Source organism: Littorina saxatilis, linkage group LG4, assembly GCF_037325665.1.
Source record: "Littorina saxatilis isolate snail1 linkage group LG4, US_GU_Lsax_2.0, whole genome shotgun sequence".
Taxonomy (NCBI): domain Eukaryota; kingdom Metazoa; phylum Mollusca; class Gastropoda; order Littorinimorpha; family Littorinidae; genus Littorina; species Littorina saxatilis.
The window spans coordinates 6,935,779-6,945,778 of record NC_090248.1 but is presented as its reverse complement, the minus strand read 5'-3'; the positions used below and the strand labels follow the sequence as shown (position 1 = coordinate 6,945,778).

The 10,000-nt window shown below is 42.0% G+C and overlaps 1 protein-coding gene across 1 annotated transcript in view; it reads left to right on the top strand.

Moving 5' to 3' along the window:
* The first annotated feature begins 307 nt into the window (after window positions 1-307).
* The window catches only part of LOC138963845 (beta-1,3-galactosyltransferase 5-like), a 71,075-nt gene continuing 61,382 nt past the window's right edge, over window positions 308-10,000 (top strand). The window contains exon 1 of the mRNA XM_070335698.1: window positions 308-472. The gene's annotated coding sequence lies outside the window, so the exon portion shown is untranslated. The remainder of the gene's footprint in view (window positions 473-10,000) is intronic.

Here is a 10,000-nt window from a genome sequence, read left to right as displayed (position 1 = left end):
CAAACAGACACGCACACACACACACACACACACACACATACACACACACACACACACACACATACCCACACACACACACCACACACACCACACACACACATAAGCTCACATACACATAAGCTCACATACACACACACGCACACACACACACACACGCACGCACACACACACACACACACACACACACACACACACACACACACACACACACACATACACCACGACCCTCGTCTCGATTCCCAGTCAACGTTAAAACGTAATGTAACTAGAGATCATGGCTTTGTGAACTTATACCTTTTCCTGTTTCAGAAACCGCGTCATCGCTTGTTATCAGTCGCACAGTCCTTCCTTTGGACCCCGATAGCAAGATAATGCAGTGTTTGTCACTCTACCTGTGTCATTTCTACCTGTGAATGTGTCCTTTGGTTATCATATGCCACCTTACCTGGATGTGAGCAAGGATGTGTTACAGGTATGTTGTGTGTGTGTGTTTATGTGTGTGTTTGTATAAATGTTTGTGTGGGGGTGGATGAGTGTGTGTGTGTGTGTGTTTGCGTGTGCGTGCGTGTGTGTATGTGTATGTGTGTGTGTGTGTGTTTGTGTGTGTGTATGTGTATGTATGTGTGTGTATGTATGTATGTGTGTGTGTGTGCGTGCGTGTGTGTGTGTGTGTATGTATGTATGTGTGTGTGTGTGCGTGCGTGTGTGTGTGTGTGTGTGTGTGTGTGTGTGTGTTCGTCTGTCTTTCTTCATTTCTGTCTGTCTATATATCTCTACGTCTGTGCTAGTGTCTGAGTGTGCGTGCTACTGTGTGTGTTTGTGTATGTGTCTGTCAGTCTGTCCGCCTCTCTCTGTTTATGAATCCATCTAAGTGTACGCCAGCCTGGTTTTCTGTTCAAATATCCTTTAGTTTGCCTGGAAATCTGGTTTCTCCCAAACTGTCAACGAAACCAACCTTTAACTGATAATTATACAGAATTATACAATCCGATCTAGCTGTCAAAGTCTGTTTTGGGGATGTTCGCAGGACAGGCAAGGTTTGTCAGATAATCTGACACCCTAAGCCAAACGTCAGACAGGATCAGTCAAAACTGACTGACAGCCAAAGCCCGTCAGGAGCCACTAGAGACAGAAAATGGATGAAGCTATAAGGGAAAGAAAAGAAAACGACAAGTGCTGGAATAGATAAAGGATGGCTGAGGAGTGAATTATTTGTTGCTGGAATTAAGTCAGCCTATCAATGAAGAGGGAACTGTGGAAATGAATGGGTGGGGGCGGCGTGAGGGTGGCAGGGGGGAGATGAGTTGGAACAGATAAGGGACATGAGATGAGAATTAACGTGAACAATTCATGCGAACACTATGACGACAAACAGTTTGGAATGGTGTGCGGAAGATTGTGAGGGAAGGGGGGAAGGGGGGGAGGGGGGGGGGGTGGGGGGGGTGGGGGTGGGGGTGGGGGTGAAAGGAACCGTTACCTTTTGTTGATTGCCGTTTAAGAGAGATGGGGGGGTGTTAAACACGGGGGGGGGGGGGGAGAGAGAGAGAGAGAGAGAAGAGAGAGAGAGAGAGAGAGGGAGAGATAGAGAGAGAGAGGACAGAGAGAGAGAGAGAGAGAGAAGAGATAGAGAGAGAGAGAGAGAGAGAGAGAAGAGAGGGGAGAGAGAGAGGGGGAGAGAGAGAGGGCGGAGAGAGAGAGAGAGCGAGAGAGAAGAGAGAGAGAGAGAGAGAGAGAGAGAGACACACACACACACTCACGCACACACACACACGTACACACACGCACATTCATACACACACACACACACACACACACGCACACACGCACACACACACACACACACACACACACACACACACACACACACACACACACACACACGCTTCAAACATAAGTGAAGTAATTCCCAGTCACGAATACAGAGACAGAAATGTCGTCCCACATTCCGTTACACTTATTTCCATAATTAAGCTTTAGTTCAATCACACAGACAAAGCGAACTTGTTACTAGAACAGGAATAATAAGATACTGCAGATGACTTGTAACTGTAAGTGTCGGTATCGTCTTCATTACGCGTGCTTACACACATTTATTTGAATTGTGCATTGTGTTTCCATTTATTTAATTACAGATTTTTAGAATAAAAAACCCAAGAAAGGTAGGTTGTTGGAACGTTTGTTATTGACAAAACAATACATTCACACAAACATGAAATAAAAATAATTTATAAAAATAAGATTTTTATTTTTTATTTTTCTATTTTTTATTTTTAAATGTGGTTTGTTGATGTTACTATTAAGATTGTTATATTTAAGATTGATTGTAAGGCGCACATAACTATTTTAGGGTTTGTGCCATATAAATACCGTTAGTATTATTATTACAAAACCCGTGCCGTTCTGTTTTATGCCAACAGTAATTGTTGCGAGCAATATTTAGAATGAAAGGTTTGTTGACGTAAAACAATTCTCAATATTTCCTGAGAAAAAAGGACCCCCACCCCCCCCCCCCCTAATAAAAAGAAGAAAAAAAGAAAGAAAGCAATAAGGAAAGGACGGTTTGATGACAAGAAGGAAAGGACGGTTTGATGACAAGAAGGAAAGGACGGTTTGATGACAAGAAGGAAAGGACGGTTTGATGACAAGAAGGAAAGGACGGTTTGATGACAAGAAGGAAAGGACGGTTTGATGACAAGAAGGAAAGGACGGTTTGATGACAAGAAGGAAAGGACGGTTTGATGACAAGAAGGAAAGGCCGGTTTGATGACAAGAAGGAAAGGCCGGTTTGATGACAAGAAGGAAAGGACTGTTTGATGACAAGAAGGAAAGGACGGTTTGATGACAAGAAGGAAAGGACTGTTTGATGACAAGAAGGAAAGGACGGTTTGATGACAAGAAGGAAAGGACGGTTTGATGACAAGAAGGAAAGGACGGTTTGATGACAAGAAGGAAAGGACGGTTTGATGACAAGAAGGAAAGGACGGTTTGATGACAAGAAACAGTTCTGCAAATAAAAAGATGCAACAAAAAAGAATGTGATCTGATAAACAAAGACAAGTAAGCGCTTTACATGTGTGACATGGGAGGCTACCGCTCCTTTCACAGCAGACTCTGCACCCGAGTTATTGGCCTTTAAAGTCAACACCTGTGGATTGTAGAGTTCTGTTTGTGATGGGTTCTGGTGGTTTCCGATTGTCTGTATGTTCATGGAAACCTTCGGGTTTGCATAACAGTTTTTATAGGGCTAAGAGGCGTCCGCCCCGTGATCGGGAGGTCGTGGGTTCGAACCCCGGCCGGGTCATACCTAAGACTTTAAAATTGGCAATCTAGTGGCTGCTCCGCCTGGCGTCTGGCACTTTGCTGCGACTTCTGTCTTGTGTGTGGTGCACGTTATATGTCAAAGCAGCACCGCCCTGATATGGCCCTTCGTGGTCGGCTGGGCGTTAAGCAAACAAACAAACAAACAAATAGGGCTAAGAAATTAGCCCTAACATTTTCAATCCTGTTTGATTGCACTTCGCCTCCCGAGGTGATCGTAGTGTTTCGGCACTCGGTTACACATGTGTAATAGAGTAAGTCACAGTTATTCGCAACCATTCTCCTTGTACCCGAGAGAACATAAAGCATTGACATGAACAAGCAACTTTCATCCTCAAAAAAAAAAAAAATTGATGATGACGGCAGTGATTCAGAGGATTGCCTCGACGTGAAGTCATGTTTGGACTTAAAAATACGTGTACATACAACCGCGTGCATTTCTCGAGTTCAAACCCAAGCAGTTCACATTTGGGAAAGTATTCGCAAATAGACTGCCACTTCCACCCTTTCAACGGAGTATGCATAGCAACAATGACAACAATTTAAATTGTAGCGACACGGTAGGTTGAATGAATGCTGTGTACAAATAGAGACACATTAGTTCTGGTGGTCATCGCACTTGCAAAAGAGTGATTTGCATTGCATTAGTCACCGTCTATTGTTTGTTGACGCATAGCGCATAAAACACTGATACTTCCTCTCTCTCTTTTCTCTCTCTCTCTCTTTCTCTCTCTCTCTCCCTCCCTCCCTCTCTCTCTCTCTCCCTCTCCCTCTCTCTCTCTCCCTCTCTCTCTCTCTCTCTCTCCTCTCTCTCTCTCTCTCTCTCTCTCTCTCTCTCTCTCTCTCTCTCTCTCTCTCTCTCTCTCTCTCTCTCTCTCTCTCTCTCTCTCTCTCCCGCTCTCTCGTACACACATACACGCGTAACACATTCACACGCACACACATGTACACAGACACTCAGACACACGGTCGCAAACACACAGACACACATACAGACACAGACACACACACACACACACACACACACACACACACACACACACACACACGCACGCACGCACACACACACACACATGCACACACACACACACACACACACACACACACACACACACACACACACACACCGCGACAAACTCATCCACTCATGCATACCTCTTTAAGGAATAAATCACGAAGGAACAGGAAACACATCGTGAAATGGTGACAAATGTTGCCAAAGAAAAAAATGCTGCTTGGCATCATCGTGATCATGATATATCGATCAACTTTTTCGCACTTCATTTCAGCAAATCAAAAAACAAAATTAAAGCTGTGGACAAATTTAATCGCAGTCGGTAAAACGGCAATAACCTGCAGCTAAAATTGAAAACAAAAATATTGATTTTTCCAACCTCTGACATAGGAAATTATATTGCTTTTAAGGAAATTAAAAAAGTGAAAACGCCAAAAAAAGTTAAAAGGGGGACAATGATTGCCCTCATTTTGAGCTCTCTTTTCTTTACTTTCTTTCATTCTACATTTTTCAATATTGCGTCTCTGTCTGTGTGTCTTTATCTCACGGTGTCAATCTCTTTCTTGGTCACTGTCTGTCCGTCTCTGTCTGTCTGTCTCAGCCTTTCTCTCTTTGTCTGTCAGTCTGTCTGTCGGTATTTGTCTCTGTCTCTCTGTCTGTCTGTCTGTCAGTCTGTCTGTCGGTATTTGTCTCTGTCTGTCTGTCTGTCTGTCTGTCAGTCTGTCTGTCGGTATTTGTCTCTGTCTCTCTGTCTGTCTGTCTGTCAGTCTGTCTGTCGGTATTTGTCTCTGTCTCTCTGTCTGTCTGTTTGTCAGTCTGGCAAACACGCACTACGCATAGCAAATACGCCAGCACCCATCTGCGAGTGAAGTAAGGGAAAGTCGCCAATCCCGGAACAGTCGGCTAACTTGGAACACCTCAATATGCGATCAACGGGAAACAATTCATGAACAATTGTTTTGCAGAAATGTCTAGTGACTTTCCTTGATGTTATTCCAGCAAGAAAAATAGCAACCGCGGCAAAACAAAAAAAGAGGTACGTTTTTTAAACTTTTCTTCCTTCTTCTTCTTATTTCGACCGTCTACAATTCGTATTATTACCCTTTATCTACATAAGTTCACATAAAGTATTGATTGCTGCGATAAACCTTCATGGATTTGCAATAATTTTAACGGAGACAAAAATTTGAAACGGCACGTGTATCCAACAGGTTAACTCAAAATCCATGCAGGTGCCATGCGCCAATGATGGAACACATAAGAGAGGCAAACATGGAACAGTGTTCCAGCTTTGCTGCATTCTGTTACATCTTACCCTCATCAAACAAAAAACTGAACACTGCTGTTTTATTCACGTATTCAATTCTCTTTTCGGGTTTGTTGTGTTTTTACCTTCTATAAGTTTGATTGAATGATTGATTGATTTGTTTGACAGTATTGTGGAACCTGGACGGTGGTTACCAGAAGAAAGGGGCTGCGCTTTGTAGTGAGAAACGGAGATATGGTGTTCCTGTCACAACGCTTAAAAGACGTAAAGAAGGAAAAAAAAAAATAAAAAAATAAAAAAGAAGTAAAGTGCACAGGAAGACCTTCTACACTAACACCAGAGTTAGAACTAGTTAATAACATTTATGAAGCTGAGATAAATTTGCCAACGTCAACCCAATCCTTGTTTTGTACACTGGACTTGGAGATTCCGTCATTATGATTGCTTGGTTTCAGCAGCAAATGTAAGCCTACCTGCCGCTGATGTCCTGCAACGCACAACCACAAACATCACGAGAAAAAAATCATCACATCTTCTCCTTACAAGCAAAAGCTGTAGATTTCCCCAGCAAAAGGGAATGCAGGTCAACAGAAGAGAGGAAAGAAGGAAGCTACACAATCTTCTGCTCAGTATTGGCGAAAACGAGGAATGTGCTGGAAATGAAGTAGGGGAAAGTCGCCAAACCCGGAACAGTTAAGGAGAAACAACCGTACCAGACAACAAAATGGATATTGCAAAGCGTTCTTTATATTCTATTAGTAAATAAACAACTGTGTGTGTGTGTGTGTGTGTGGGTGTGTGTGTGATGTCTCTGTGTGTGTGTGTGTGTGTCTGTCTTTGTGTCTGTGACTGTGTTTGTCTCTGTGTGTTTGTGTGTGTCTGCGTGCGTGCGTGCGTGTTTTGACAATATCCAAAAAAAGTGTCAATGAATCACCGAAAAAATACATCGGCCCTAACAGAAAATCCTTGACGGTTAAGTTGGTACTCAGTCATGATCTCGTGGTGAAAACTTGCATTTTCAGTTTTTCCTCAAAGTTTTTTCTGTTCAATTAAATGTGTTAATTTTGTTCGTGTTACTTTTTGTGTAAGCCAAATATGCAAGCTGTCACATTCTCATAAAGGGCAGATTATACCTGCGCAGAGTCAGCGGCACAGACGACGCACTGCATGCAGATTATTGATGCTGCGATAGGGATTATGACGAGTACTTGGCCTGTTTTCTTTTCACGTAACGTGTAGCGGGCTGGGGAAAAAAAAGAATTAAGCTTACCTCAATAATCTGCAGTGCGTCGTCTGTGCCGCTGACTCTGCGCAGGTATAATCTGCCCCTATCCACCATGTAAAGGTGAGTGTGAAACATAGCTCAACATCAGACATGCCCATTTGTAATCCTTCAAAAAGAAGTGTGCATAACTGTGAATATGACGGTGCATGTAACTGAATGGGAAACTGCGTGTGTTTTTGGTGTATGTGTAGGAATTCTCTCTCTCTCTCTCTCTCTCTCTCTCTCTCTCTCTCTCTCTCTCTCTCTCTCTCTCTCTCTCTCTCTCTCTCTCTCTCTCTCTCTCTCTATCTCTTTGTGACTTAATCATCTCTTTTTCTGTCTGTCTCTGTGTGTGTCGGTATCTGTCTCTGTCTGTCTGTCTGTCTGTCTGTTTGTCTGTCCCGCTCTCTCTCGGCTCTCTCGCTCTCTCTCTCTCTCTCTTTATTTCTCTCTCTCTCCCTCTCTCTGACTTTCTCTCTATCTATCTCTCTTTCTCTCAGAGACAGAGACAGAGGGACGAGTGTAAAGTCTGAACTCGTTTTGAAAGATGGAGGGGGGAGAGAGAGAGAGAGAGAGAGAGAGAGAGAGAGAGAGAGAGAGAGAGAGAGAGAGAGAGAGAGAGAGATAAGAGAGAGAGAGAAATAAGAGAGAGAGAGAGAGAGAGAGAGAGAGAGAGAGAGAGAGAGAGAGAGAGAGAGAGAGAGAGAGAGAGAGAGAGAGAGAGAGAGAGAGAGAGAGAGAGAGAGAGAGAGAGAGAGAGAGAGAGAGAGAGAGAGAGAGAGAGAGAGGTGTTGCGTGCGTTGATTAACAGACTGACAGGGCGACCGTTGTATAGATTTCTAGAAAGTTTGTTTACAAATACTCAAAACCGCGGGAACTAGAATTAAAAATGAACAACAGGTAAATGAAGCACCGCTGTAAAGACTGTAAAGGGAGGGTACTCTAATTTCCTGCTAACACCGACACTCCCAATTACGTACTCACGACGAAGTGAATAATGAATTGAAACACGTCCGTGTAGCTCATGAATATTCATGCGATGCACCCAAACAGAATCGTGAATAAACAAAAAGCGGTGAGACTGGGGACAGTTTTGTTTGGTTGGTCTACGTTTTTGTGTGTGCTGTTGACATGGCGACAGGTAGAGGGAATTAGAGCCATTAAGGTAGCAACCTCGGTCAGAAGAAGGGTAACATTTTTTTATCATTGATATATCCCTAACAAATGGGAATTTGTCAATGATATTTGGCATGCATATAGATAATAGACCCTAGTTAACATTTGTAAAGTTAACTTTGCTAAAATATCAATATTTTTATTTTTTATTTTTTTTATTTGTTTTTATATATTTTTTATGGTACGAAAAAAGCACAAAAAAAAGCACATTTTTTAACACAGTATTTTTTATTTCAGAAGCACCTGCAAAGCTCCCAGAGGCTAAAACTAATTACAGGAAGCATATCTTTGGTGTGTGCCTCTACAATTATTGTCAGAGTGACCTATTTTTGATAATCGTGGTTTTAATTTTCACGTTTATTAACGTAAAAATATTGCCATAAAATATTAATTTTATGAGCATCAGCCATTCTGCTGCAAAACCTGAGGCACACACCACAGGTAAACATGATTTAAAAACACATGCAAAATGTCAAGGCTCTAGCTTGATTGGTTTTGAAAATATCATGTTACAAAGTGCGAAAATGGTCAATTTTCGGCAAAGTTTGTGAAGTGAAACGAACACATGGAGTAACAGTAAATAAGTGAAAAAAATCAGAAATATCGGCCAAAAAAGGTGAAAAAAACACTTTTTGTTCCTTTTTGCCAAGAAAGTGCCTTTATGATAGCTTAATCATTCTACTTTTACACACTTTTTATTTTTTTCAATTCTGTTGAGTAGTTTTCGATTTATTGACTGATTACTGAGGTAGAGGTGCCCCTAAATTTACGAGAAAGACGCTCTGAAAATAACATTTTTAGGGCACCTCTACCTCAGTAATCAGTCAATAAATCGAAAACTACTCAACAGAATTGAAAAAAATAAAACGTGTGTAAAAGTAGAATGATTAAGCTATCATAAAGGCACTTTCTTGGCAAAAAGGAAAAAAAAGTGTTTTTTTCACCTTTTTTGGCCGAGGTTGCTACCTTAATATGGACCACTTTTTACTTAATACTGAAAGCTTGTTTTCTTGCGAAGAAGTTTCATTTTGTGTTGGGTAAATGTTCTCTCCTTGGTTTACTGTTAGGCTTAATTAGGGCGAATTACCCTTGATCGACATTCCGCAAATCTTAAATAAAGAAAAATTCACAACTGGTCCGTATTAGGAGCCTTGGTGCCTAATATGGACCAGTGAAGAGGCCTTCGCGTATCGCTGTAAAAAGCCCCCTATATTCTGAATCCTGTCCGTGTAAACACTTCGGCTTATCGTCTTAGTTCTGGCCAGGATTTGACATGAGATGAAAGCCATCCTTACACTTGGTCACCTGACAAAATGGAACAGCCGGGATACGAAGCGAGGAATATTTCATGAATTAATTACGCCAAATTAGCCACTTACACACACACACACACACACACGATTTCTGTATTACAACGCAAATGTCATTCTTAGACCGTTAACGTTTGGCTACTAACGTCGCCGTTATTTGTTCCGTGTTTGTCATTTTAACGCGAGTACAGTGATTTTTGGTCTTTTTTGGTTGTTGTTTGGCGATTGAAAAAGTGTCATTTTCATTTTCTTCATTAGTTTCGTTTTTGTTGACAGCTCTACTGTCAGTATCTCTGTCACGGCTTCTTGTTGGAAAGATTATCAACAAAATACTGCAAGACATCTCACTCTTGTGACATCACGCTTTTCACTGTAAAGCCCTTCCAGCGCTTTTCTAGCAACAAGCATCTCTTTCCAGCTTATACGTTTACTTTAAAAGATAGTCTCTCTATCTCTCTCTCTCTCTCTCTCTCTCTTTGTTTGTCTCTCCCTCTCTCTCTCTCTCTCTCTCTCTCTCTCTCTCTCTTTGTTTGTCTCTCCCTCTCTCTCTCTCTTTCTGTCTCTCTCTCTCTTTCTTTTTCTCTCCCTTTCTCTCTTTCTTTCTCTCTCTCTCTCTCTGTCTCTCTCTCTTTCTCTCTCTCTCTCTCTCT